A 23,942-nucleotide genomic window follows, 5' to 3' on the forward strand; every position below is an offset into this window, starting at 1 on the left:
TCCCATTTTGAGGAAACTGAGGCTGAGAAGGGTTTAAGCAAGTTGATGATAGACCCCTGGGATGGGGGAAGCCTTCATGCTCTGTCCCCTTTAGTTAAAACCATTTTAATTTTTTTTAATTTCACAAGCAGTGTCTGATTTTTCTGAAAATCTAAACAATACAGGAGTATTCAGAGGAAAATGCTCCCCCACCTCTGCTTCTCTATTTCCACTGCTTTTAACAGTTTGATGTCTATCCTTTTCCCATGCACAAACACACCCAGACGTGGACATTATGTTTCACAAAAGGGATTGCACTAGACACATTATTCTGCAACTTGTGTTATTCACTCACTCCGTATCACCAGTTATCAGTCCCCATCCACACGTAAAGAGTATTCCTTATCCCCCTGGCCGGATTTCATCGCCTGAAGGTAGCATAAACCACTCCCCTACTGCTAGACTCTCCAGTTGTCTTCAATTGCTCATGAATTCTGTACCAAACATAATTGTAAATGTAACAGATTCCTGAGCTGTAAGCGCTCAATAAACATTAGCTAAATTTTTAGCTTCCTTATCTAGCTTTATTTAACCGATGGCTTCCATTCAATTCCTATTGCAACTGCTCATTTCAAAGAGTTGGAGCTAACTATGCCTCAGTCTCCCGACCATTATGGAAACTGGTTCCATTCATGGCCCACGGGTGATAGCTACCTAAGCCGATATTGAAACTGGGTTTCGACAGGTAATTTTTGAACTGATATTACTTTTCCAAATTTTCAGACTCACTCCCTAACTGCAGCTGAGCTTTTGCAGGAAACTACACAGTGGTATAAAGTAATGAAGGTTGTGGTTTAGGTTTTTAAGAGAAGCTGTAGAACTCCAGCCTAATATAGAGAAGGGAGGAAGCTACACAGCCTAACATTTCTGCTGTACCTCAAATCATGTTATTACACTAGTTCAAACAACAAGAAGTTGAGCCTGTCACTGCAGACTGTGTCCCCTCATAGGTCCCCAGGCCGCTTCTCTGCCCTGGGCAGAAACTGAGTCACCCCTCTCTTCCATTTCATAGTATCCTTGAGATTCAGACTGTGTTCCTTTTTCAGAACTCTCAGACTCTGCTTTGCTTTTCCTTGTCCTTTTCCTTCAACATGGGCAGCAAAGCAGAAGAGAGTCTTGTGTTCTTTCTTCCTTCCTGATATTCCAAGATCCCTTCTTGTATCATTTCCTTTCTACCTAAAGAACTTCCATGAGCTGTTCTTTTAGGGCAGGTGTGCTGGCAATAAATTCATAGTTTTCCTTCTGAGAATGTCTTGATTTCCCTTTCATCCCTGAAGGGTATTTTTTGCTGGATCTAGGATTCTCGGTTGACAGTTCTTTTAAAAATGCTGTGCCTCTTCCTTTTGGCCTCCGTGGCTTCTGATGAGAAATCCACTCTCATTCATGTTGTTTTATAAATGAAAGGTCATTTCTCACTCAACAATTTCAAGAGTTTGTCTTTAGTTTTCAGACGTTTGAGTATGATGTGTCTTGGTGTGGATGGCGTTAGATTTATAATATTTGGGATTTGCTCAGCTTCTTGAATCTGTAGGCTTATGTCTTTTGCCAAATTTGGGAAGGTTGAAGCCATATTTACTTGAGTAGTTTTTCAGCCCCACTGTCTTTCTCCTCTCTGTCCAGGACTCTGATGACATGACTATTATGACGACTGTTACAGTCCTATAGCTCCCTGAGGTTCTGTTCATTCTCCCCGCTGCCCCCCCACGCCAGTCTGTTTTCTCTTTGTTGTTCAGACCGGGTAATTTATATTGTCCTATTTTCAAGTTCACTGATTCTTTCGTCTGTCTCTTCCATTCTGTTATTGAGCTCATCCAGTGAGTTTTAAATTTCAGTAATTGTATTTTTCAGCCCTAAAATTTCCATGTAGTTTTTTTTGACTTCTATTTCTTTGTTGAAACTTTCTATTTTTTTTTTTTCATTTGTGTCTTATTCCTACTTGCTTTTTTTTTTTTTTTTTGTGGCATGTGGGCCTCTCACTGTGGTGGCCTCTCCCGTTGCGGAGCACAGGCTCCGGACGCGCAGGCTCAGCGGCCATGGCTCACAGGCCCAGCCACTCTGCCGCATGTGGGATCTTCCCGGACTGGGGCACGAACCCGCGTCCCCTGCATCGGCAGGCGGACTCTCAACCACTGCGCCACCAGGGAAGCCCCCTACTTGCTTTTTGAAGCACTTTTATGATGGCTGCTTTAAAATCTTCGTTGGAGAATTGCAACATCTGTGTCATCTTGGTGTTGGCATCTATTGTCTTTTTTCATTTAGTTTGAGATCTTCTTGGTTCTTGGTATGAGCGATTTTGTTCAAAAATGGAAATGTGGACGTTTGGGTATTATGCTTTAAGGGTTTGCATCTCTCATGAAATCTTCTGTTTTAGCTGGATTAGGGGAAGGGAGTACCACCTCATTAATGCCAAGTGGAAGTCTAGGCTCTCCGCTTGGTCTTCATTGACATGTGAGCAGGGAGTTTCCTCATTACCGAGCAGGGATGGGAGCTCCAGCTCTCCACAAGGTTTCCACTGAGGTCCCCAGCTGGGAAGGGCAAGGAGTGTCTCCTTACTGCTCCCAGGTGGCCTTCACTGACATCAAGGAGGTGGGTGTGGCCAGGTTACCTTCGTACCTGGCCTTCTCTGACACCACCCTGGGCAGCTGGGGTGCCCTGTTATAACCTGCTAGGGTGGAAGTTGACGCTCCCCATTTGGCCTTTGCTTGTGAGATGGAGGCTGAGCCACAGTTTTTTCTGGGGTGTTTGGATCAAGACTGTGATTATTCTCTAGAAGTGTTCAGCTTCCTAGGCTGCCCTTTCCTGGTCCTTTGGCTACAGAGAGAGCAGGCTTTTTTTTTTGTTTGTTTGTTTGTTTGTTTGTTTTTGGATCTGTGCCCATTGGCATTTCTGAGTTGATGGCTTCTTCAGCTCCTAGTCTTGGATATATGAGGCAAAACAAACAAAGAAAAAACAAACAAACCAAAAGAAAGCCCCAGGGAACCCACCACCATGTCATTCCTTGGGTTATGAGGCCCCTAGATAATCTGTTTCTTCTTTCCACCTCCCAGAGTCTTCTTACATTTGTTTTGCACATAATATCCAGAGTTTTCAGTTGTATTTAGCAGGAGGAATAGAGAGAAGTGTGTCTACTCCATCTTCCCAGAGGTAGCGGTCCATCGACAAACATTAGCGATTTCCATTCCCCTCTCTTCCCAGGCCCATTGAAACATTATATTTACCACTCGTATCCTTGGACATTTCTATCCACCCAACATACAACACCAGCTTTATCTTTTTAGCTTCCATGAAGATGATGATGAAGATAAGGAGGAGAGGGAGGAAAGCTCACGTAAGGACACACCAGAGCAACATGCTATTTCCCTTTCCAAAGTCTTTTCTACATCTCTACTGTCTACAGACCAGACTCCAAACTCATCAGCCTGCCAAAGGACACTCTGTACAGTTCTGGTCTCTGTCTTCGTTCTTGCCCAGAGTCCCCTTCACTTGTGTGCGGGAGCTTATCTTCTGCCTGGTGTGTCTGCCCTTGTCACTCCATGCTTGCACACAGGACCCATTTCTCAATGCCCGTTTTCTTCCATAAGACCTTCCAGCTGAAACCGAAGCCCATCCCAGGACTTGGCACTTATATTAGACATTAATAATTCCTGCAGGTGTACCATTTACTTCATTATTTGGACTTTAAATTCATGAAAGGGCTGGGTTATGCTTGATCCTTCTTTATCTCTTGGCCTACCATAAGCATCTGATAAATACTTTTTTGGAAACAGTGACTAAAGGCCCTTGCTTGTCAGTGTGAATCTGATGGCAGAATTCTGAGAACTAAATAAAAACCCAGCATCAAGCAGATAAGATTAGCTCTGGGCGAAGTTATCTTAAATGCAGATAAGACAGAAGCTGGAGAGTAAGAAGAATTTGGAGTGTCTGGACTAATAATTGAAGTTATTAATGCATCTAAATAAAGAATAAGTTTAGAAGAGAGCTAGGAGAAGCAGTCACCCAACTAGGAGGAATGTCCTGGCCTGAGGAAAGCCCAGGGGGGCTGGAGGCAGGGCAGCCCTATTGTGGTGGTAGGTGCCCAGGTGGAGGCCGTGCATATGTGAATTCCAGAACCACCTCCCGAGTGGATTCTGTGCGTACTCAGGTGGCCTTGGGAAGCCAGCTTCCCATCTTCACTTCCCTACAGAGTTGGGGAAGTGACCCAATAATGCAATTGTCTGGGCCCTTGGCAGTCTTATTTTTCACTTATTGGTCTTTGGTGTCTTATGAGTTTGGTTGGCAAAAAAAAAAAAATCCATTTATAATATCAATAATTCAAATAATAAAAAATGACAACTGAAAGATTATTCAGTGCCTATTATGTGCCAGACTGGGATGGACAGTTCATGGAGCATCTTGTTTCATCGGTACCATCGTCCTGTGAGGCAAGTCCTGTGACTGTCCCATCTCATGGATGGAGAACTTGAGGCTCAAAGAGATTACTCTACTTGCTCAAGCTCAGAAGAGTCAGAGCTGGGATTTCAGCCCAAGTCTCCTGACTCCAAGGTCCACCCTTCACCACTGGGCTTTCTAACGTTGCCTTTTCTATGTGCCAGGCACTGTTCTAAGAGCCTTACATATATGAACTCCTATAACCCTCCAAAGAACCCCTTGAGGTAGGGACTATTTCTACCCCCCAATTTACAGCTGAGGAAACAGAGGCACAGAGAGGTCAGGTAACTTGCCCAAAGTCACACAGCTAGTGTGAGTAGAGCAGGATTTGAAACCAGGTAATGTGGCAAAGGACCATTATGTCATGCTGCCTCTTTCTGAGGCACTTGCCTGACTCCTTCTAATAGACCTAAGCCCCTTGAGGGAAAGAACTCCATCTTAGTCGTTTTTGTATCCTTACCAGCTACTGTAGTGCTGGCACAAAGTACGCCTATAATACACGTTGGGTCATTTGAATTCCATTGGAAGGGCAGCCCTCTAGCCACCTGCCCTGTTCCAGCTACATTCTGATTTCATGAAGCCCCTTGAATTTGCAGCTGAACTAAAGTAGGTTTTTGCCAGGCTGCAGGCTTCTCATTTTGTTTCATGCACAGATTACAAATGCAAGGCCCACAGAGCTACGAATAATTGCTACTGGAGCATATTTTTCCCATTTGGGGACCTGAGTTTTCAAGTAACTCAGTCCTAGAAGCAGGAGGCTAGCAAATGCCTTTTTAGCACCATCTTCTGAGTCCAGTTGTGACTCGAAAGGTTTATCGAAGCGGAATAAAGGCACCAATTAGCCGAGTGGTTCTCAACGGTGGATGACTTCATCCCCCTAGAGGACATTCGGCAACATCTGGAGATGTTTTTGGTGTCACAACAGTGGGGACATGGAGGGTGCTACTGGTATCTAGTGGGTAGAGGCCAGGGATACTGCTACACATCCTGCAATGCAAGGACAATGCATCACAACAAAGAATTAGCCAGCCTCCAATGCCAGCAGTGCTGAGGCTGAGAAATCCTGATTAGCCAAGCAGCCCCCAAATCTGCATGTACAAGTGGTTTTAAAGAGGAAGCATCGCTCGAAGATTAAATTAGGTTTTATGAGACTTTTTTCCCAGAGAGCAGGCATCAATCACTGGCGGAAAAAATAGAAGTGAGCCTTCTATGCCAAAGCTAAACCATCTTTGTTTGGGCGCACATTCCGAGGCAGTGCTTTGAGAAGTAAGGTCCTAAGGATCTCCTACCCCAAAGCCACTTGGGAAGCTTATTAAAATGCAAATTCCACGGCCTCCCTCAAACCCACTGCATTAGGCTCTCTTGGTGAGAGTACGAGGGATCTATGTTTTTAGGACACCCCAAAAGTCGTTTGGCTGCACACTGACAGTTTTCTTCCACTCTTCCAGAAGTAGGGGAGATAAATTGGGGGGTGGGGGAGGAGTGCGGTAGACCGACCATATGCATGGTGGTTTTTAAAAAGTTAACTAAAAATGCTCACATTCTAGTGCGGTTCCTCTAACTTCAGTCATCTGTACCACACTGTCATGAGTTATGCCCTGGACGAATACAACCCCTTCTCTTCTCTTCTTAATAATTAAAAAAAATTATTTTGGTTATCTTTTTTCCTAACACTCCTGAGAATACATACGTAACCATGAAAATGATCGAGATCTGTCCGTACCACTTAAAATCGGCATGCAGTACGTGTAGGAAGCAGTGCCTTATGGCAAAGCAATTACAGTCCGCCAGGAGAATGCTAATAGCAGCGCCTGCAAGCTCTGGAAGGCAGACACGCACGGCTCTTCATTTGGAACCTCAGAGCCTCCTTTTCAGGGATGGATGACAATCCCCTAGGCTTCCTGGAAGAGGAAGAACAGAGTGGGCAACGGCCCATGCTCCTGACCGTGACATTGTGGCCTCATCCACAGCTGCCAGTTCCCATTTATGAGCCTTTGAAAACAACCATCTCAAACCCAGCACTGGGACAACATGAAGGACCAACACATTCTGAGCCTCAGAAATTGGAACCCACATGTGTGATGAGCAGAAGTCACACTCCAACCATACACTCGTTTTCACAATCATCCTCCTGTTCCCAGAGGGCACCCCACTTTTAGTGGGGAGCAGAGGGAAAAGCCTGATACACAGAAAGCTACAAAACAATTCACGTCTCTACTAAGAATCAGAACAAATATTCGCCATCTGGTTTTCCATTTACATCTTTTTCCAAAATGCCTAAACTTGACATAATGTTAGTTTTAACTGGGCTCTGCACCCGGCCCACTGCCAATGCTGGGAACACAGCAGCAGTGGCAGGGAATTACGAGTGCGCCTGTACTCGCTAACACCACTTTATTTTTGTCTTTCCCTCCAATTTGCCTTAAGCTGCCTGCATAATTTCCACCTCAGGTGAAACCCCTCTGTCTTCGTTCTTTCCTACTTGAAATACATTGATTTTCCACGTAAGTCAGGAGATGGGGAAGTGGGATGGGAGGTGTGACTGTGGAATTGGGTTAAGAGGAGGGTAAGACATCACATTCTAAACTCAGGTAAGACGGATGCAGAAGAAAAAAGAGGAAAAAAAAAAGAAAAATGAAAAGAAACCTGTGGGAGCATTTCTCTTTGGGGACTCAAAGAGGGGGGTTCCTGAGGGAGGCCATAAATGTGACACCCTTTTGCTCCAGCCTCACGGGCCTTGTTATTTAAGCAGCTTCTCTTTTTGTGCCGTTGTAAACCATGCCTGCTTGGCTTTAACCGGAAAGACAAGGCAGGGTATGAACATCGATCGTTAATAAGCAGGTTCCAGGCGTTGAGGACAAATTCCTACTCCTGGCGAGCAGGCGTGCAGAAGAAAGACAGTTACCACGATGTTCATTGCAGCTCTACTTACAATAGCCCGGAGATGGAAGCAACCTAAGTGTCCATCATCGGATGAATGCATAAAGAAGATGTGGCACATATATACAATGGAATATTACTCAGCCATAAAAAGAAACGAAATTGAGCTATTTGTAATGAGGTGGATGGACCTAGAGTCTGTCATACAGAGTGAAGTAAGTCAGAAAGAGAAAGACAAATACCGTATGCTGACACATATAGATGGAATTTAAGAAAAAAAAATGTCATGAAGAACCTAGGGGTAAGGCAGGAATAAAGACACAGACCTACTAGAGAATGGACTTGAGGATACGGGGAGGGGGAAGGGTGAGCTGTGACAAAGCGAGAGAGAGGCATGGACATAGATACACTACCAAACGTAAGGTAGATAGCTAGTGGGAAGCAGCCGCATAGCACAGGAGATCAGCTCAGTGCTTTGTGAACACCTAGAGGGGTGGGATGGGGAGGGTGGGAGGGAGACACAAGAGGGAGGAGATATGGGGATATATGTATATGTATAGCTAATTCACTTTGTTATAAAGCAGAAACTAACACACCATTGTAAAGCAATTATACTCCAATAAAGATGTAAAAAAAATGTTTGTCAGGGAGAGGAAGTGCTCTCAGTGCTGTGGGAGAGAGGTAAGAGGCAGGTGAGAGGGTCTGTGTAGGAGATAGAGACCGTAGCTCTGCGAGGGAGAGAAAAAAATCCAAGCTGCGCCCAGCCCTCCAGCCCTTTGGGAACTTGGAATTCTGTGACGACCTGGATGAGAACCTGCACCCACAGGGCCCCGTTTGGTGCTTTGGACCCAGTAGGGATTCGGTACAAGTTTGCTGAGTGGACGGATGTTGCGCGGCTGTTGACTGAACCTCTCACCCCTCACCCTGGACATCCAGGACGTCTGTAAAATTGTGGGAAGATCCAGAGGGTGAGTATTGGACAAGTCTGTGCAAAACCACCGCTCGACTGGAAGAACAAGGTTGGGAGCACGTCCCCCTGAGCTGGGGCGGGAGTCCAAAGGGGGGTGGGTGGGAAGAGCAGCCTCAGGACCAGCCTGCCTGGGCACGCATCCTGGCCGCCCTCTGGGGATTCACCTCCACGAGTGACGTGGCTCCTCTGGGCCTCAGTTTCCTGATCTGTGAAACGATTATGATAATGGTGTCCATCTCAAGGGTTCTAGTGCAGCTTTAAGGAGTTAATACAGAAAAGTGTGTAGAACAGTGCCTGGAACACAGAGAATGCTAAAGAAGTACTAGCTGCTCTCATTTTTCTGTGGGTGGGAAAGATTGGGTTAACTTGGTCGTTTTTGGACTAGAAGCAAAAACCATCCTATAGTGTGAAGCTTGTGGATGCATGAGGGTAGGGAGGGAAGAAAATCCAGAAGCATGTTGATCCGGCTCAGTCCTGCCTTTGACACTGGGAATTCACGCCTAAAAACTTCACTCTTTTAAACAGAGTTGACTATGTATCTGTTCATCAGTTCTTAGATCCTTTTCTGAAAGTGAAGAGCGCAAACATCACCACTATCATGATGAACAGCTACATTTCCATTGATACACCTCCACTGCCATCACCCACTGTCCCTGAGGCTTTTTCTACTGTTTTCTCATCCCCTATGTTTAATTGTTTTGGTCGTTTACCAGAAGGAAAAGAGCTTTGGGAGAAAAAAAGACCTGGCTCGATCACTTCATAGCTGTGTAACCTTGGGTGAGTCATTCCACCTCTCTTGAGTTTCAGTTTCCTCATCTGTAAGATGGGTTTCTGATAACAACTGGTGATGACTATACGAAGCGCCTGGGAAAAGCCTGTCACGTGCATGGAGATGCTGAATGGGTGGTGGCTCGTTTTTGCAGTGTGGACAAATCAGCGTGTACGCTTTGCTGATATCCCTTTGACGGTCCTGAAACACATCGTTCACTTGAAGAGGCTGGATGGCCATGACTTCTCCTCATGAATTTAGGTTTCCAGGTTGAGCAGTACGACCTGAGGCCTCAGATAAGCCCAAATGTGGCCTTGCAGTGATCTGGACCCACAGCTGGCAAAAGGAACCAAGCTGTCCTCTGCACACCAGATGGGACTTGTCCCTGCCTCCAGACTGGTGATCTCCTGGCCCACACTTCCAGCTATTCGGTTAAACAGAGTTGACCCAGGTTTGAGAGAGGGGGTTTCACCACTGACCAGCTTGAAGGAAAAACAAAGTCTCAGTTCTTTGTCAGGAAAACATGAAAATCACTCCATGTGTGAGGCTATATCCTGGGATGAGAACCTGTTCTTTAGTTTTCTTGTTCCTTTAACAATCTACTTCAGTCAATGGAAACGAAATTGCTCCATTAAATTTCGAAGCACATTAAAGGAAAAAAACACACAGACAAAACAAAAACCTCCCAGGCTGAAAGATATAAATCCCAAACCGAATAGTGAGACACGATGTTTTCCAGAAGCAATTAGACTTGATTTTGAGACTAAGAAATGTAATAATCAGTGACATCTCAGAATCTCAGGGTTTTGCTGTGCTTTTGAAGGAAAGAACAAAGCTTTGGTGCTGGGAAGCACGGAGGCATGGTGGTTACTGTCGGGACAAGATCACTGAATTCTCGTAACAACCCTCTGAGGTAGGTACTATCATTATCCCCATTTCACAGGTGACAACACTGAGGCACAGTGATTTCAGTAACTTGCTGAAGGTGATATAACTAGGAAGTGGAGAGCTGGGATTTTAACCACAGTCGTAACCACTAGGCGGTACTGCCCCTCATGACCCAGAAGAAACTCCAGTGCCCAGTACCAGAAGGAGCCCAGGCTCCCAAGACTGTCGAGGGCTTTGGAATAACTCACAGTGCCGAGGAATAAGTCATGCTAGCTCAGGACATCAGTTTTTGAAGCATGTTCCCACATCCTGGCTGTTTGGAAATCCATCCAACCTTGTTAATTTCATCCCCATTTCACAGTCATGGAAACAGGCTCGAGGGGTTAAACAGCTTCTCTGAGGTCACACCCATTATCTCCTTACTCCCAGGCACCGTCCTCTCCTTGATGATGTGTAATCAAGTCTAAATGGACATATATACACTACCAAGTGTGAAACAGGTAGCAGGTGGGAAGCAGCCGCATAGCACAGGGAGATCAGCTCCGTGCTTTGTGACCACCTAGAGGGGTGGGATAGGGAGGGTGGGAGGGAGACTCAAGAGGGAGGAGATATGGGGATATATATACATGTATGGCTGATTCATATCGTTATACAGCAGAAACTAACACACCACTGTAAAGCAATTATACTCCGATAAAGATGTTAAAAAAAAAACAACAACAAAAAAACCCCCAAACAAAACCAGGGGAGGCGGGAGGGAAGCTTCAGACAACGGCAAAGCTCTCTCCATATGTAGCACTGTGCTCAGACCCGGGGAAGCAGCTGCTTACAGCAGAGGAGGGACTGGCTTCAGAGCCAGCCAAGTGGCTCTGTGACCTTGGCCAAGTGACTTAATGTCTCTGAGTCTTGGTGTCTCAGTCTGTAAAATGGCATAACAGCCGCGACTAGAACGTAAGTTCCTTGTCAGTAGGGAACTTGCCTGTTCACGGCTGGATCCCCAGCTGCGTAATATTCGACCATAGTAGATGCCCAATAAACGCTTTTTTTTTTTTTTAGCATGAATAGATAAATGAACCAAATCCCCCCACTTCACAGAGTTTCTGTAGGGATTCAATGAGACACTGCAGGCATAGTGCATAAAACGGAGAACAGGTGCTCAAAACATGCCAATCACCTCCATCACTGTGTCACAGGCATTCATATTCATCATCTTTTTGTGTCCTCCAAAGAATCCCATGAAATAGGTCTGGCTATGCCCATTTGATGCGGGAGGAAACCAGAGAAGAGGGTAGGGAGTGAAAGAATTCTCAGAGAAGAGCTCATCCCTTTTAATAAAAATTGCACCTTTCAGAAAAAGGGTCATAGCAAAGAGCTGTAGAAAAAGGTTCTAGAGTCAGTCCAGGGGGAAGAGAAGGGCTGTGGGAACTGGGCTTTGGATCCAGACTGGTGAGCGTTTCTGCCTCCCTCCTGAGTCCTCCTCTGTGGGGGCATCCCAGGACCTGGCATGATGGACCGCCCCCCCACCCCCCGCATTTGCCATCGGTCCCTCCTGTCTGCAGAGAGCTCTGGCTGAGACACTGAGTGCCCAGCTGTGCTCTTACCGATGATAATAGTAATCCTAATGAATTGCAGCCTGATGACTCACTGATTGCAGGAGAGAAAAAATTAAGAGTGAGCTGATTGAAACTCTTAATAAAGCTTATTCTTTGGGGAGGGTCTGGCTTGGCAGGTGGGAGGAGTGAGGATCTCCCTGGGATCTGAGGGGAGATTTTTAAAGACGGTTCTGATGGTTAAACTGCAGAATACTCTCTCTTGGCCAGAGCATTTTTTCACACAATATCAAAACTGCTTGGTTCCCAGGCTGTGGGCACCTAAAGGGCACCCACCTCGTTCCCCGGTCGCTTGACATCTAGCATCCTGAACATAGCAGGTGTGAAAATATCTGGTCCATATCCAAGACGTAAGGAGTCTAGGTACTAGTGAGATGAACAACGAAGCAAAGGAAAGAAGCAGAAAAAAAGTCCTACAGGGTGAGGACACACAGATTTGTTTATGAATTCCAACTGTAAAAGGACTTATCGAAATTGATTGCTAAAACTTGAGCCATGCAAAGCCAATTATGCTGGAAATAATCCCGGCGGCCACACCCTCTTCCTGTGCTGTGCGCAGCGTCTCCTGCGGCGCTTCTCAGGAGAAGCTGGCTCCCCTGCAGGAGCACCACCCTCAAGGTGTCCCTTCCTCAGAAAGCACATTTCTCCACCTGATTTAATTGCAAATGCCCTCACCAGTGCTCACACCTCCCCTACAATGTGATTACTAGTGGCTCTTGAATCTGCCCCCACCTGTGTGCCCCCTTTAAAGAGAGGGGGAGGGCAACAGGGAGACACATGTCAACATGAATTGTCATTTAATAGAGCTCCTTGGTGATGACCCTGGGGAGAGGGATGGGGGAAATCAATGCCAGTGACCGAAAAACAATATGCGAATTAAGAGGCCATCCTGAAGTCCTCTGGAATGGACAGAAAAATGCCTCTCTGAACTTTCTGTCGTGGTCCATCAAGACTGTCACTTATTCAAAGCAGTGCCAATCAAGCATCTCTTGAGGACACACTCTACGTCAGGCACTGTACCAGACACAGAGGGGACCGGAAATGACCAGGACAAAATCCAGGTCCTCACGTGGTTTTCTCTGTGAGTGACTAGAGGATGGGGGTCAAGATAACTAAGACGGATAAAATAAAAAGGTGACAAAGCAGAATTGAAAGTGGCTTAAGAGAGAGGTATGCCACCTTGCCTCCCATGCATGACATCACCTTATAAAGGATGGGGAAATGCTAGGCAGGGCAGCTGGGTCTTCGATTCATGGTTCAGTTCAGAGTAACCTGATCGGGAATCCTCAGGAAACTGGTGGTACAGGACAAGTCATTCTAGCACCTTCTAAAGGAGGCAAGTGGATGTTTCTGGACTCTGAATGCAGCAGGTACTCTCTTCGGGGCTAGAGGCGGCTTTTGGGGATCATGGGTTGCTCAGCTCCATTTAAGGATGGGACGGCTGCTGTCTGGTCCTCATATTCCCTTTTGAACAGGGGCCGCCTCTGGAGAAGGGGGCGGGGCTCCTGCAGCTGGCTTGGAACCGCCATGCAACCTTGGGTGAGAGAAGCAATCCAGGACCACCCAGGACGGGAGGCCAGCTTCAGATGCAGCTCTCAGGCTGGCCAGGGCCAGAGGGAAACACTAGTCAGCCTGGGTCACTGCTGCACACTAACCCGTGATGAGCCCTAGTGGGCAAGTGGGGCAGAGGGTGGCAACACCCACAGGAAGAGCCCCGGACGCAGGGCAGAGGGGAGTGGATAGGGGACGCCGGGAAAACCTGCCTGAGCCCAGGCCACCAGCTCAAGGACGTGGCTCCTTGCCCTCTCCCTCCATCCCCTTCTGCCACTTTTTTTCTCTCTTTCTCCTTCATTTGCGTATTTTCTTTCTTTTTAAAAAAATTAAGATAACATTGGTTTATAACATTATATAGGTTTCAGGTGTACAACATTATATTTCCACTTCTGTACATACCACAGTGTGCTCACCACCAAAACTTTAGTTTCCATCCATCACCCTCCAGCTGATCCCCTTTACCGACTTCGCCCTCCCTGCTTCCCCTTGCAGACCAAACAAAAACACACACAGAGCTACAGAGAACAGAGGAGCTGTTACCAGAGGGGAAGGGGTATTTTCATTTTTGATGCATTTTTTTTCTTCCTCTTTCTTTCTATCCACTCACACTCACCAATCACTCCCATCTTGCTCTCTTCTTATACACATACACACACACACACACACACACACACACACACACACACACACACGGGTGTGCACAATGGCAGAGTGCAATGTCAGGTTCACGGGCCTAGCAGTCAATTAGATCTGATTCACATCTCACCTCTGATGCTCTGTGACCCAGCACACGTGACTGAACCCCTGAGTCTCCACTTCCTTGTCTTATAAAATGAAGATGATAATAGGACTTCTTCCTCGGGTGGTGGTGGGGACTAAATCTATAAGGCTCAATGTTGTACCTACTTGGACCAGAGTAAACCCTGTTTAATGAGTGCTGTCCTTCCTTCCCGGGTCTTTTGTTAAAGCCTGGCCTGCAATGATGACAGTAACAAATATTTATGATGTGTCTGCCACTTTGGAAGCACTCAATAAGTGCTAGCTATTAGAATATAATAGTTTTGCTAATTCCGTTATATCATATAGCTTCACTTAAAAAATTAATATTTAGGGCAGTTTTAGGTTTATAGAAAAAAATGTGCAGAAAGTAGAGTTCCCACATCCCCCCTTACCTTTCTTCCCCTAGTTTCTCCTACTAGTAACATCTTGCACTGATGTGGCACATGTGTCACAACTGAACCAATATTGATACAACCAAACTGATCATTAACCAAAGGCCACAGTTTACGTTAGGGCTCATGCCTCGTGCTGTTCCCTTAATGGGTTTTGACAAATCTATGGTGACACGTAGCCACCATCACAGTCTCATACAGAAGAGTGTCACGGCCATAAAAACCCCCTGTGCTCCACCCGTTCAACCCTCCCGCCAGGCTAACCCTGGCGACCCCTGACCTGTTTATTGTCCCTGTAGCTGTGCCTTTGCCAGAATGTGACAGAGCTGGCATCACACAGTATGGGACCACTTTGGATTGGCTTCTCTCGCTTACTAAGATGTATTTACGTTTCCTTCATGTCTTTGCTTGGCCCGAGAGCTCATTTCTTTGTGGCTGAATAACACCCCGCCGTGTGGATGTGGTTTGTGCTAAGATGTATTTACGTTTCCTTCATGTCTTTGCTTGGCCCGAGAGCTCATTTCTCTGCGGCTGAAATAACACCCCGCCCTGTGGATGTGGACTGTCTGTCCGTCCCCTACTGAAGGGCATCTTGGTTGTTCCCAATTCTTGGCACATGTTGCTTAACTATTAATGGCATTTTTGTACACTTTAATGAAAAGAAACATGTTTCCCAAATTGGTAGCCTTTCAGAAATGCTGATCTAAATATATGTGTACTCAGCTCACCATCAATGCCTTGCAAATACACAGAGCAAGAAACTCCTTTATCAGGCGTAGACACCAGTAGAGCCCCACAGGCCATGCGGCCAATGCTCCGGACCACAGGATTTTGCACCAGGCCTGAAAAGGGTTAACCATTTCCCCCAATGTTGGAGGTTTATATTTAAAATGAGGGTTTCTCCCATAATTTGAAAAGATACGTGCACCCCACTCTGCATTGCACTATTTACAACAGCCAAGACGTGGAAGCAACCTGAATGTCCATCGACAGATGAATGGATAAAGAGGATGTACATATATACAAGGGAATACTACTCAGCCATAAAAAAGAATGAAATAATGCCACTTGCAGCAACATGGATGGACCCTGAGATTACCATACCACGTGAAGTAAGTCAGACAGAGAAAGACAAATATCATAGGATATCGCTTATATGTGGAATCTAAAAAAAAATGATACAAATTAACTTATATACAAAATAGTAATAGGCTCACAGACATAGAAAACCAACTTATGGTTACCAAAGGGGAAAGGAGAGAGGGATAAATTAGGAATTTGGGCTTAACATAAACGTGCTACTATATATAAAATAGATAATAATTGAGGACCTACTGTATAGCACAGGGAACTATACTCAATATTTTGTTATAACCTGCAAGAGGAAAGAATCTGAAAAAGAATATACACATATATATGTATACTGAATCACTTTGCTGTACACCTAAAACTAACACAACATTGTAAATCAACTATTCTTCAATAAAATACAATGAGAAAAAAAAGAAATTACTTTTTTGTATGCCAACTGGAAGAAAAATCAGGGTTTCTCAGCCTCGGCAGAGTTGACGTTTTGGGCCAGCTAACTCTCTGTTGAGGGAGCTGTCCTGTGTGCTGTAGGGAGTTTGGCAGCACGCTAAAGTCCGTCACCAACTAGATGCCAGTAGCAACCCCCCTCCAGTTGAGATAACTGAAAATGTCTGTAGACATTGCCCACGTCCTCTGGGGGGCAAAGCTGCCCCTGACTTCTCCCACTGCTGTGAACCACTGTTTTTTAAATTAATTAATTAATTAATTTAATTTTTGGCTGCATTGGGTCTTCATTGCTGTGCGCGGGCTTTCTCTAGTTGCGGCGAGTGGGGGTTACTCTTCGTTGCGGTGTGCGGGCTTCTCATTGCAGTGGCTTCTCTTGTTGCGGAGCACAGGCTCTAGGCGTGTGGGCTTCAGGAGTTGTGGCACGTGGGCTCAGTAGTTGTGGCACGCAGGCTCAGTAGTTGTGGCGCACGGATGTAGTTGCTCCGCGCCATGTGGGATCTTCCCGGACCAGGGCTCAAACCCGTGTCCCCTGCATTGGCAGGCGGATACTTAACCACTGTGCCACCAGGGAAGTCCCCCACTGTTTTAAATATTTTGTTATTGTCAGGGCTGTTATGATGAAAACTTTCAATGCCACTCCAAACCTCCAATGTGACACTGTACCTCCTAAGAGGGGGCCTTTCCTTTACTAAGCAGTAAGGAGATGCCTCAGCCTCCTAACGTCTCTCGTATCTCACTCTCGTTGGGTGTGTTTACGTACATCACAGCCAAATGCTGTCCTATGCGGACTGTCCTCTGGATGTTTCCTCTAGAAATGACAAATTCAACATCTCGATGATGTGAAGCTTTCGCCGACTTGCCAAGTACCACACTGCTAACGGATGAGGCCTGTCTCCTGACTGCAATCTGGTGACTTTTCCGTGAGCCAGAAAGATCTCGCCAGCGGAGTCACAACAGGAAACAAACCACTCTTCTGCTCACCCCAGTTTATGCATCGGCAACTCCTGTCGGCTCTTCCTCCAAAATATACCCCAAATATGACCCCTTCCCATCACTTTTCTACCCTGGTCCAAGCTGCCATCGCCTCTCGCCCGCTCTCCTGCTTTGGCATTCGTTCTCCAACAAGCCAGATTCTACGCTGCTTTAGGGCAATGCTGGAAAATCGCAATCAGATCACATCACTCCCGTCTCCAGCGGCTTCCCATTTTCGTTATGAGCTTTTCAGTACTGTTACTGCTCTGTCTATTGTCCTTGCCTCCACTACTGAAGGGGTGTCTTTAAGTGGAAATAGGAAGAACCAGAAGCTGGACATGTAAGGATCAGAAAATCTCAGGGTTATACAGTAAACCCTGTACACCTGAAACTAACACAATATTGTAAATCAACCATACTTTGGTTAAAAAAAAAAAAAAGAAAGAAAAGCACAGGTACCAGGCTCAGCGTTAAGTGCCCCCCTTGATCTGCTGGATTGGCGTGCACCCTGGGTTTCCACTACTTGCCTCTGATTCCACGAGTTTGCTCAGTCCCCCTCCCCCGCCAGCTCCCATGAGGGCCAGGCTTCAGCATGGCCAACATCACACCTCAATATGGGAGCTGCTGTGGCTTCGTTCAGGTCCCACCTGGCCAGTCCCAAGGACTGGACCAGGGTGGCAGAAGCGGACTTCAGGAAGTGGCAGACACCACAGTTGTCCCTGTGGACTTGGGAGGGAAGGGAGAAATTCTAGGGGGCCCAAGATCCAGTTTTGTGTATTTCATTACTTCACAACTTGGGGCAGGCCACTATCCTTCAGAAAAAGGAAGAAAGAATGTTTAAATAAATTAAAGAAGAAGATTCTAGAGGGTGGAGGCAAAGGACCTTAGTCACAGCGGTTGCAAAAAAAAAAAAGTGCAAAGCTCATCCGCTGGCTTTGGAATTAAAAAGAGGGGTGGGGCTTCCCTGGTGGTGCAGTGGTTGAGAGTCCGCCTGCCGATGCAGGGGACACGGGTTCTTGCCCCGGTCCGGGAAGATCCCACATGCCGCGGAGCGGCTGGGCCCATGAGCCATGGCCGCTGAGCCTGCGCGTCCGGAGCCTGTGCTCCGCAACGGGAGAGGCCCCAACAGTGAGAGGCCCGCGTACCGCGAAAGAAAAAAAGAAAAAAAGAAGAATTATGCAAGGAAAGTTACTGTTTCCACTCACTCCTTTCAGGGAACAATAACCACACACAATAAGCTGCAGTGCAATGCTTGTCTGTCTGAAACGTGGCCAAAGAAAGGAAAGATTAATCACACAGGGAAGGCTGATATCTCATGGGCAGATTAAGACAACAAGGTAGCAATTTTGAGTCTGATTAGAAACTGCTAAAATCAGAACTTCCAGTTAGGGACTTCACTTTCAACAGCCTTCTGGTTTGAGGGGGATATGGGAGCAGGGAGGGTGATTGATTTAATTAAACCTAGTGCTTAATTAAGTGTTCTTAGATATAAACTATCTCCTTTTTGCATGGTTAACGCAAACCTGGGTTCACAGCGCCATTCAATTTGCTGGCTGGAAGGTTTAAGGAGCTGGCGAGGTTTCCATTAGATGTATGAATACAGGGACTTTTCTAATGGTAAGTTATGGAGTGGTAGAAGGGGTGACTTGGGGATGGGACAGAAGCCCCTTCTCAGGAACTGTGGAAAAGCAGAAAGGGTCCTGATCTTGGGGTCAGGGAAACTGGCTTCTACTGTCCACGTGGCCTCTCACTAGCGGGATGACCTTGGGCAAGTCACCTATCCCCACGGATTCCCAGATGTGTTCATCACACAAGATGCCTTTTGTGACTCCACTCCCACGCCCCCTAAGGATTTTGTCTCCAAACTACATTTACCAAACTCAACTTCATTTCCAGTTGTGATTAATCAACATGCACGTAGTAATGGCGATACGTAACATTTATCGCAGGCTTCCCATTTATTCCAGTACCCTTGTTCTAAGCAATGACATGGATTAACTATTTAATTCTCAGAACAACTCTAAGAGGTAAACACTATTATCCCCATTTTACAGAGGAGAAAACGGAGGCACAGAGAAGGAAAGTAACTTCCCTACGGTCACACAGACAGTAAATGGTGGAACGGAAATCTGTACCCAAGATTCTGACTGAGCACAGAGAAACAGTATTAGTCAGTGTCAACCTTGACCTCTTTTGCCAAAATTTAACGGCTCCAGCCTTAGTTTTCTTATCTGTAGAACACAGACACTCATCCCTGCTCTAACCTCCCTCCAGGAGTTAAAAGGCTCTGCTGCCAAGGTGCTTAGAAAGCTTTATATTGTAGATACGAGAGGTGTTAGGATAAGGGTGGAGGGGCCTGAGTGCCCAGCGTGGATCCTTTTAGCGACCTCACGTGCCACCCGCAAATTAACTGGCAGTGATATTGCATCTGAATCAGAGGAATTTGGTCACGCAAGGTATTTGGTGTTTATCAGCCATGAGTTAGATGATGCTACAGCCTTCTGAATACTGGGTTCAGTGAACTCAAGCTTTAGATGGGGTAGGGTTTGTTTTTTCTGTTGTTTCTTGGGGCGTGAACTCAGGGGTTCTCTAAGATAACGTTTCTATTGTTTGAATGGACCAGATGCTTGGGGCAGCACCTATTTTAGACACTTTTTAGGGTGGTGGCAGGGTTTTCCCTTTGATTCGACTGTAGTACGTTTCCCCCTGTGCACTGCTCAATCTCAAGGTTCCAGAGGGACAATAACAGCATCCTTGCTGAACTTTTTCATGGGAAGCAGAGGTGCCCAGGCCCCTGAGACACAGAGCCTACCTCCAAGTCTCAGCTCCATCATGGGGCGACTTTTGGCAGGTCACTTGGTGTCACTGAGCCCCAGCATCCCATCTGGAAAGATGGGATAATAACAGTACTACTTCTCAGTGTGGTTTTGAGGGTTAAATGCGAGCACGAGGAAAATTTCTGATTGTAGGGCAGCACTCAAGAATCTTAGTTAATGGGGATATATGTATATGTATAGTTGATTCACTTTGTTATAAAGCAGAAACTAACACACCATTGTAAAGCAATTATACTCCAATAAAGATATTAAAAATAAAAGAATCTTAGTTAATTTTAAACTCAGGTACTTCTCATAAAAACCCTATCAGGGAGGTAAAATTCTCTCCAGAGTCCCAGAGGCGGTAAGTGACATGTCCAAGGCCACATATCTGCAAGAGGCAGAATCAGGATTTGAACACAGTCCCCAGGGCTGAGTTGCAGATTGGTGGGGGTGGAGACAGAGAGAGGGTTGGCTGTACACCTGGCTTTGCCACACTTAGGCTCTCTGGACCTCAGTGTCCTCGCCTGTGAAATGGGAATCATGCTAGTCATTAGTGTTATGGGAAGTATCAAGTGCAAAATAAATTCAAGGTATTGGGCTACTATGAAAAAAATGTGGAATTAAGAAAAAATCCTTAGACAAGACCTTTCTTTCATTTGACCTACATTTCTAGGCAGACTGCCATTAGGGCAAACCTTGGGTACAAAGTTCTGCAGGGAAGCACATGGCTAACCCTGAGTTCTCAGGGCTGTGTGGGAAGGCAGCTTAGGACCAGAAGGCATCCAAACCCAGTCTCCATTCCTCAGCCATGTTCTGCACGTCTCTGCAGACACCTTGAGTCAGGGAGCAGGTGTGATGTTGAAGACACAGATGCTGACTTCAAGGCCATGCATTGAGGACCCACTTTGAGGTCAAGTTCATCTTGTGGCTTCTGTGCCAGAAGAAATTATGTGACTATTCCGATCTGTCGTTGAGGACTCGTCCTCCTAGATGGCTTGATGGTTGCATCAGGTGGATTCTGGGAAATGTGGGATTATTGTGATAACGGTCCTGATTCTGTATCCCGCCTAGTATCCATACTCTTTGACATAGAAACTCGTAGGGCCGTCCCACTGCCACGCTGGCTATGACTCGCTTTGGCTCACTGGATGTTTGTTAGCAGATGGGATGCAAGCCATGGCTTGGAAAAGCACTGGCACCTTTCTGCCTATACTGTCGCCCGTCTACCACGAGAACATGCCTGGGCAAGACCTGGAGAGTGACAGCGTGTGGAGTTTTGTCAAGTCACCCTTGTCATCCCAGCTGAAGTCATCTTAGGGCAGCCAGCATCCTGCCAACCCCAGAGGTAATGGTAAGCCCAATCAAGACCAGCAGAGCCGCTTAACTGATCCTTGCCTGACCTCAGGTTCATGAGCGAACCCAACACAGACAGGCTGAACCCTGCAGATTGTGAGCTAAATAAATACTTCCTGTTGTTCACCAGTGAGCTTGGTGGTTCTTTGTTATGAAGTGCTATTGTTGCAATAAATAGCTGATACACACACACATATATATTAAAAAATGTAGTACACTATGGCTTTGATTATAATTTGCTATGCAACCTAAACTATCATTTTTCTTTCTTTGCTTTTAGAGGTACTAGCACAAAATGTTTTCATTTTCCATATACATACACACTTGATACAGACATTACTCCAATTAAATCCTGATACGAGGAAATGGAGAACTTTAAAAGCTGTGCTCTCCCTCTTACGTCTCATGCTTTCTTTTCCAATCCATTTATTAATTTTTTAAAAAAAATTTAATTTTTTTTTTTTATACAGCAGGTCCTTATTAGTCATCAACTTTATACACATCAGTGTACACATGTCAATCCCAATCGCCCAATTCATTACACCACCACCACCATCCCCTGCCGCTTTCCCCCCTTGGTGTCCATATGTTTGTTCTCTACATCTGTGTCTCTATTTCTGCCCTGCAAACCAGTTCATCTGTACCAGTTTTCTAGGTTCCACATATATGCGTTAACATACGATATTTGTTTTTCTCTTTCTGACTTAATTCACTCTATATGACAGTCTCTAGATCCATCCACGTCTCTACAAATGACCCAATTTTGTTCCTTTTTATGGCTGAGTAATATTCCATTGTATATATGTACCACAACTTCTTTATCCATTTGTCTGTCGATGGGCATGTAGGTTGCTTCCATGTCCTGGCTATTGTAAATAGAGCTGCAATGAACATTGTGGTACATGCCTCTTTTTGAATTATGGTTTTCTTAGGGTATATGCCCAGCAGTGGGATTGCTGGGTCTTATAGTAATTCTATTTTTAGTTTTTTAAGGAACCTCCATACTGTTCTCCATAGAGGCTGTATCAGTTTACATTCCCACCAACAGTGCAAGAGGGTTCCCTTTTCTCCACACCCTCTCCAGCATTTATTGTTTGTAGATTTTCTGATGATGCCCATTCTAACTGGTGTGAGGTGATACCTCATTGTAGTTTTGATTTGCATTTCTCTAATAATTAGTGATGTTGAGCAGCTTTTCATGTGCCTCTTGGCCATCTGTATGTCTTCTTTGGAGAAATGTCTATTTAGGTCTTCTGCCCATTTTTGGATTGGGTTGTTTGTTTTTTTAATGTTGAGCTGCATGAGCTGTTTATATATTTTGGAGATTAATTCTTTGTCCATTGATTCATTTGCAAATATTTCCTCCCATTCTGAGGGCTGCCTTTTCATCTGGTTTATAGTTTCCTTTGCTGTGCAAAAGCTTTGAAGTTTCATTAGGTCCCATTTGTTTATTTTTGTTTTTATTTCCATTACTCTAGGAGGTGGGTCAAAAAAGATCTTGCTGTGATTTATGTCAGAGAGTGCTCTTCCTATGTTTTCCTCTGAGAGTTTTATAGTGTCTGGTCTTACATTTAGGTCTCTAATCCATTTTGAGTTTACTTTTGTGTATGGTGTTAGGGAGTGTTCTAATTTCATTCTTTTACATGTAGCTGTCCAGTTTTCCCAGCACCACTTATTGAAGAGACTGTCCTTTCTCCATTGCATATCCTCGCCTCCCTTGTCATAGGTTAGTTGACCATAGGTACGTGGGTTTATCTCTGGGCTTTCTATCTTGTTCCATTGATCTACGTTCCTGTTTTTGTGCCAGTACCATACTGTCTTGCCAATCCATTTATTTTAAATAAAAATTAAATGTATTTTTAAATTCAACAGGTCATATTTAAGATGAGCTCCTACTCAATGAGAAGAATGTGCCTTTTAAATAGTCAACCATGCTGTGGTTTTCCTCCAAATATTCCCATTCTCTGTCCATGAAGACCCATGAGCCTTCAGGGCATCCACGGCCACTTGCCCCAGTCAGCTGTCCCCAGAGCCCTCCAGGGAGGCACCTGTGGTCCCAGCACCACCTGTGTGCTTCTCGTGGTGGTGGCAGATGCAGACGAACTGGATTCAAATCCCCTCTTACTAGCCTCACAACTAGTTCCCCAACCCCTCTGGGCCCATCTCCTCATCTGCAAGGTGAGGACACTAATAATGAGAGTCTCTGTCTCACAGGGCTGCCTGTGAAGATTAAATGAGATAGTGTACCTCCATCACTGCCTAGTGCCTGAGGGATAGTAAGCCCTTCAGAGACAATTGTATGCATGGTACCATGGGAACCTGAAATCCCAGCGAGCAGCTTTTTAATACTTACCATGTGCCCACTGTTTTGCATATTTTAAGAACGATTTTAGTGCTTTTTATACGTTTATTTCATTTTTCTTAAAACCTCACAACAACAGTTAGGTTTTCACATAGGTAGTGTTATCTCCAATTTATGGATGAGAAAACTGAGGCACAGAGAGGTTAAGTAATTTACCCAAGGGCACACAGCTAAAAGATCACCATGATAGCACTCTCCCCAGTTTATTGTAGTTATTTATCCATCTTCCCCCATGGGGGTCTGCAATGGGTAATTAATTTGTGCCTCCCTTGTGCTCAGCATATAGCTGGCCCGTCACAGTGGCAGAGGTTGCTGCAGAATGTTCTCGTCTTTCCTCTCTCAGCATTGACCCTTTTGAGGGCAGAGGACTGGGTCCTCCGATCGATGCCTGCACCTGCCTGTTACTGAATCGATCGGGTGGGACCAGATGGCGCCTTGACGAGGAAACGAGCTCTTTCTCACCCCAGCGCACACACGTTCTGGGCTCTTCGCACACTGTCCCACAGCCCAGCTCGATTCAAGACTCAGGAAGCAAACAAGGCTTGCAGCAGCCTCAGGCGTGCGGCAGTGAAATTAGTAGATCTGTGTAC

At 45.7% G+C, this 23,942-nt stretch overlaps 1 protein-coding gene across 5 annotated transcripts in view; it reads right to left on the reverse strand.

Annotated features, from left to right (window-relative positions):
* The window catches only part of ZHX2 (zinc fingers and homeoboxes 2), a 173,437-nt gene that overhangs the window by 63,678 nt on the left and 85,817 nt on the right, over nucleotides 1-23,942 (reverse strand). The gene's annotated exons all lie outside the window — the stretch shown is intronic.

The sequence above is a fragment of the Pseudorca crassidens genome, chromosome 17 (assembly GCF_039906515.1).
Source record: "Pseudorca crassidens isolate mPseCra1 chromosome 17, mPseCra1.hap1, whole genome shotgun sequence".
Taxonomy (NCBI): Eukaryota; Metazoa; Chordata; class Mammalia; order Artiodactyla; family Delphinidae; genus Pseudorca; species Pseudorca crassidens.